General features: G+C 62.4%; 1 protein-coding gene across 2 annotated transcripts in view; it reads right to left on the minus strand.

The window, feature by feature from the left end:
• The window catches only part of CDH22 (cadherin 22), a 123,830-nt gene extending 118,186 nt beyond the window's left edge, over positions 1–5,644 (minus strand). Inside the window, exon 1 of one of the 2 annotated variants that reach the window (XM_044748537.2) lies at positions 5,199–5,644. The gene's annotated coding sequence lies outside the window, so the exon portion shown is untranslated. Of the gene's footprint in view, positions 1–4,427; positions 4,605–5,198 lie in introns of those variants that run through there. The other variant, XM_070486009.1, reaches the window with a different exon arrangement.
• Between the last annotated feature and the right edge of the window lie 356 nt (positions 5,645–6,000).

A 6,000-nucleotide genomic window follows, 5' to 3' on the forward strand; every position in this document is an offset into this window, starting at 1 on the left:
TCTGCCCGCCACGCTGGCCTCATTTCCTGTAGCTCCCATTCAGCCTCCTGCGCTCAGCCAACTGAACTTGCAGTCCCTCTAATGCTCTTCCTCACCTCGGGCCTCGGTGCCCTCACCCCTTGGCCTGGGGCCTGCTCTCCGCGCTCCCATCCTCTCTCCCCCCTTCACCCCTAGACAGCCACTATTCAGCCTGCAGGTCTCTGCTTAAACAGCGCTTCCTCCTGGAAGCCTTTGCTCACAACCCCGACCCCTACACTGGCTCTCATCACGGCTTATGAGAATTGCTTAATTGTCCGCCTCATTTCCGGGACCACCAGACTCCTTTGGGTTGGAGTCCTGTCTGCTTGTCCCCATTGTTTCTCTAGCATTAACACAATGCTTAGCACATAGTAAACTCTTAATGTGTGTGTAAATATATATTTTAAACTGGATAATGAATGATGGATGGTCAGACAGACAGATGGGTGGACGCAAGGAACAGGTACCATTTGGGTTGAGTCTTGACCACGTTGTAAGGTCGCCAGGGGAGGGCGTTCAGGTAGAAGGCAGGTGTGGCTGGATGCGGGAGTGTCGGATTGGAGGCACCGTGGGAGATAAGGGCGCATGCAGACGGATTACAAGGACCTTGAATGTCACGGTGCGGAGTCTGGACTTAATTCAGTAGGCGATGGGGAGCCATGGAAGGGTTTTAATCAAGCCAGTGACATGATCCCACCTGCGTTGGAGAAAGATCGCTCCAGCTGCAGCAGGCATTGCGGTCGGGAGGGAACCAGAGGCTGGGGGCCAGGGAGGAGGCTGCCACGAGGTTTAGGAAAAGCCCTGGAGGTCTGAGCCGGTGCAGGGGTCATGGGACGGATGGGAGGGGAGAAAGGTAGAGACTAGGGTGAGGCAAATCTGTGGGCACCTAGAAGCTGTTCCTATACCTGGACCGCCCGCGGGGACCACACAGTCCCACGAAGGATCCTGAGATCAGAGCCAGATCCTGGTGGCCCTGAGCCAACCGCCTCCCGCAGGGGTGCAGGCAGCTACAGTCACGCGCAAAACCACAGGGACAGCCGTCTTCAGCCCTGTGGGAACCAAGGGACACAAACAGAGGGACAATAACAGCAACAAAACCGCTCCATTTGTGGAGGACCCTGGGTGCCAGGCGCTGTGTGAAGCAGCACCCAGACTCACACATATTTAAGCTTCACAGCAACCCAATGAGGTACATAGTACTTTTCCCTCTGTTTCACAGAGGAGGAAACTGAGGCTCAGAGAGGCGAAGCAACTCGCCCAAAGTCAGACAGCCAGCAAGTCACAAATCCAGGCTGCTCCAACTCCAAGGCCCATGCTCTTAATCAGCGATTTCTCTTACACAAAGGAGGGAGCCGGGAGCGAGTGGATGGCCGAAGGCTTGTGGGTCTGATGAGGAAGCAAGAAGCTCCCAGCATGATCCCAATGTGACAGCAGGAGGAGGCCTGCTGATGGGGCAAGGAAGGAAGCACAGGGGAGAAAGGGAATTCCTCCAGGTCTCTGTACCCCATGTGTTCAGACCCAGACTCATATTCACAAAGGTGTGTCTCTACTGCAAGAGAACTGGGCTAAGGAGTGAACAGGGTGTACAGCCTTAACTCCTAGTTGGGCCACCTTTGTGGGGATTAAAGAAAGGCATCCTCTTCTGAGGGCATGCAGCTCCACAGGCCCATGGCTGGTGAGCAGAGAAAGCCTTTTCTGCACATTCGAGCAAGGTGCCTCTTCCTCTGGGAGGACATAGTCTGCCTGTAGGGCACCTGATTGGTTGAGTGGAGCTTAAGATGGATCTCAGCCCCTACTCTCCTCTTACACTGAGTGCCCTTGAACAGTCAACAACCTGCCCAACTGTACATGACAACCATGCCTCCAGCGCCCCCTGTCCTGCGCCCCTGTTTCCCAGCACCCACTCTACATCATCCTCAATAAGAAAAATGTTCCCTATGGCAGATACAAAGAGCTCAGGCCATTCCACAAACAAGTTCTTGTTAGTCCTTGCCTCCTCTATGGGAGAAAAGATGAAGTCCTAGTATGCCCACGGCCCTGATGAAAAGTTGATGTCGGGGCCTGTCTTGATGGTCCAAAAAAGGCCAAAACAAAAATCTAGGCTTTCTCTAGAGAGGCCTGTATCAAAACACAAGGCTCCAGGAAGCAGAGGCCTCTAGTCCAGAGCTCCATCTTAAGGGCCCTCTAAGGAGTCCAGGGGCAGAGCGTATGCCCACCCTTGTGAGGGGCATGAGGCTCCTCTCCTTGAGCCTGGCCTGAGGCCTGGGTCTCCTCCCAGCCTGGCAGGCGTGGATTCCCCATCTTGTCCCCAACCCCTAGTGGCCTCCTTGGCTCAGCTCCAGGGCGGGATGGGGGAGCTCCCAGCCCTGAGGCCCCAGCCCAGGGCACCTTCTTAGGGTCTCCTTTCCCCCAGGCACCACCCGACTCCACCCTCAGCTCCCGCCCCCAGGCCGAGCTGCACCAGCCGCTGCAGCCTGGGTTATATAAACAGGAATCATTCTCTCTCTCTCAGAATACCTGAGACTGCATTTCCAAATGGAGCTTCCTGATGGAAGAAAAAAAAAAAAGAACAGAGAGAGGAGAGGAAATTTAATTGGCTGACACCTGTCGCCCATGCGGTAAATAAACTGGCTGCTCCAAACTTTGCTAACTCGGAGGAGACAGGCCCTCCTGGGGTGGCTGCCCCGGCGTCAGCCCAGCCCCATCTCAGGAGGATTTGGAGGCAGGGCTCCCACAAAGGCCTGGGAAAAACCAGAGCCTGGGGAAGCAGCAGGGGAGCTGGAAGTCTCGCCTCCAGCCACAGCTATTCCAGACCACCAGAAATGTCCTGAGGTCACAGCCACCCCCTCCGCGCACACACACTTTTTGTAGAAGGGCTGCGACCTGCCGGGGGTCACACCACACCGTTAGGAGCCAAGCTGCATTCTCAGTGTCTGTTATTTTGGCTTTTCCACCAAAGGCATTTCAACAGCTTTCCCCAGATGCTGGCCTGGGAGCACGGGGGTCTAACCTAAATACCTCTTGCTGCGTTTAAGGAGGCGTCTTCCTGCTGTGCTTGCAGCATGAAGGCAAGAAAATGCTGTTTCCCCTCAAATCTGTCCAACATATAAAGAGAGCTGGTGGGGCTGGAGGTCAGGACCCCGGGGTTCCTGTTCTGGCTCTGGATGTAGCTTGCCCTGTGACCAGGCCTCTGTTTCCAATACTTTAAAATGTGAAAAAGGGGCCTCGGGTGGTCTCTAATGTGCCCACAGTCTGGAGGAGCAGAGGGGGGCTCCCCATCTCCAGGAGTCCGCTCGGAGGGCCGCTCAGGAGGGGCAGCTGTCCCCTGGTTGAGAGATACCTGATTGGCTTTGCAAAGCATCTGCCCCAGGGGGGCTGGCAGGGTGGTCCCAGAGGGGCACGCAGACACCCCCAGGAGGCAGTCAGTGTTTAAATGTGGACCTTCCCTTCCAGGAAGAGTGTAAGAGGAGCGTCCCAGACACTGGGGAAGGGAGACGAATAGGGGTGGAGTGGAGTGGAGAAGTAGATGAGGCCGGGAGAGGGGTAGGGGGCAGGTGATGCTGCAGAAACAAACTGAGGCAGGCGCGATGGAAGATGGGTGGAGGAGGAAATGGCCATAGATGGGCAAAGACCAAAGGATGTCATTCTGGGTGTGGAGGCCAAATTCCAAAAAGGGCTGCAGAATAAGGGTGATTAAAGGGCAGAGTAGGCAAGAAGGACAAGGATGGGGGTACTAATGAGGGACAGAGGGGCATGACATTAGGAAGGAGCCTTTGGGTTCCAAGGCAGTGGTGGTGCCGACAGAGGGTCGTGGCGCTGACTGGTTGGGTGGAGAAGAGGACGGATCCAGAACCCTGCTGGAGGGGCGATAGAAGGCGGGCAGCAGCCCTCGAATGAGCCGCTGCCTGCGCTGGGGGCACCTTGGCCAGCCCCCGGGACCCGGAAAGAGCTGGAATCAGACCCACGGAAAACGGAGTTGGCATGCGCAACCCCCCGCCAGGCCCGAGCAGCAGGAGAGGAGAAGACGGTTCCCAGAAGCGCGAGTGTTAAGAAGCTTTCCGCCGGCTTCAAGAGGCGGCTTCTCTGCCCACCGCCAGGGGGTGCCCCTGCAGCTCGGGGAGACCTCGGGGGACTCCGGGTTAGCTCCTCGGCTGCAGCCCTGCCTGGTGGGGTCCAGCCGCGCCCCAGCTGGGGCCGGGGCCTGACAGCGCCGGAGAAGAGCGAGAGGAGAGGTCAAATCCGGGGGCACGTGCGAGACGGGTCTGGACCGTGCCCACCGCGAGCCGCCCGGCACCCAGCGCGCGCACACGATCACCTCCTCCTTCAGCGCCCCGGCGCCCCCTCCCCGAGGGTCAGTCCCAAGTGGCGCTCCCTTTGGACGTGAGGCCGTCGGGCCCTGTCCTTCTTACGTGGAGGGGACAGTGCTCCCGTAGCTGAGTCCTAGGGAAGAGGGCAGCGCTGCCCCTCTCTCACCACCTGTCCGCGAGCCGGCCCGACGGCCAGAGGGCAGCAGGGTCGCGCTGGTGGGGCCGGCGGGCGTCCCCGCGGACCAGCTCTCCCCCTCCCCCCGAGGTGGCCGCAGCCGTGCGTGTCGCCGCGGCTTTGAGTCTGCCTCTAGGTGCCCCCGAACGCGCCACGACCTCGCACACACACACCCGCGCGCACACGCTCGCGCCGTTCGGTGTTTCCCGGCCCCGGACCCCGCCTCTGGGAGGGGCCCGGGAGCCGAGCCCCGGTAGCAGGGGGTGGAGGGGCACCAGGAACGCCTGGGTCCCGGCCCCACTGTTGAGACTGTGCGCCACCTCCCCAGCCCCTTTCGGCGCGCGGGCTTGGCCCCCGGCGCTGCCACCCCTCGGCCCGCGGGGGTCGCGGAGGCTCCGGGTCGCACGGCGGGCGGGGTAGGGGGGGCGGGTGGGGGCCGCGGGCTCCGGGCAGAGAGGCGGCTCGGCTCCGCGCCGGGGAAAGTTTGGACGTGGGAAACTCCCTCCCCGCCCTCCCTGCCGAGAGGAGGGGGCGCGCGGGGGCCGGGCGCAGGCACCCGGGCTCCCCCTGCGGCGGGAGGCTCGCCCCCCGCGCCGCCTGCCGGGCCGCTCCCGCCGGCCAGGGGGCTCCCTCCTTGCTGGGCAGCCTCCCCTCGGAGGCGATCCGGCCGCCCCTCCCGCGGCACCTCGCGCTCTTACCTCGGGGAGCGGCCCGGGGCTCCCCCCAGTCCTGCCGCCTCGGGACGCTGCGTGCGGCGGGCGCCCCGGCGCGGGCGGGCGGGCGAGTCCGGAGCCCGGCGGCCGCCCGGAGGAGCCGGAGGGGGAGCGGGCGCGAGAGGGGGAGCCGCGGCGGCGTGTGCGCGCGTGTGTGTGTGAGCGAGGGAGAGCGAGGGAGTGAGCGAGCGGGAGCGAGGGAGTGTGCGTGTCTGACTAGGGGGGAAGTGTGCAAGGGACGGATCCCTTCCTTCCTCCCGCAGCCTCTGGTGGAGACTCGGAGAATGCAGCGCCCGCCAGGCAGGAGCGCCGCGCCGCGCCGCGCAGAGCCGCAGGCGGCCGCGGGGCCCGGCCCCCGCAGCCGGGGAGCCCCGGCCCCCGCCCACCGGATCGCGCCCCTCCCCCGCCGGGAGGGGCCGGCCTCTCCATCTTACGGGCGGCCGGGTCCCAGGAAACCCCCGGGGGGCGATGCCCCTCCTTCCTCCAACCCCAGATCCGCGCGAAGGGAGCGCCCCCAGGAGGGGGACCATCTCCCTCCCCGCCCGGCAGCTCCCCGGAAGGCCCCAGTTTGAGACCCGACCCTTCTCTGTCGCCTGACTTTACTGTGTCTAGGGTTTCTCATTTCCCCCCGCTACTGTAGGAGCCTGGCTTCAGAGGCGAGGGGGTGCAGGCAAGGGTGGGGGCAGGCTTCTCCAGGGGCCGCCCCTGGCTGGCTGCCCAGGAAGGCCCCTGCGCACACCCACCAGTTTCAGAAGCAATCACTGCGCACTGAGGGGGACAGAGGCTG

This window comes from Equus asinus, chromosome 15 (genome assembly GCF_041296235.1).
Source record: "Equus asinus isolate D_3611 breed Donkey chromosome 15, EquAss-T2T_v2, whole genome shotgun sequence".
In the NCBI taxonomy this organism is placed as follows: Eukaryota; Metazoa; Chordata; class Mammalia; order Perissodactyla; family Equidae; genus Equus; species Equus asinus.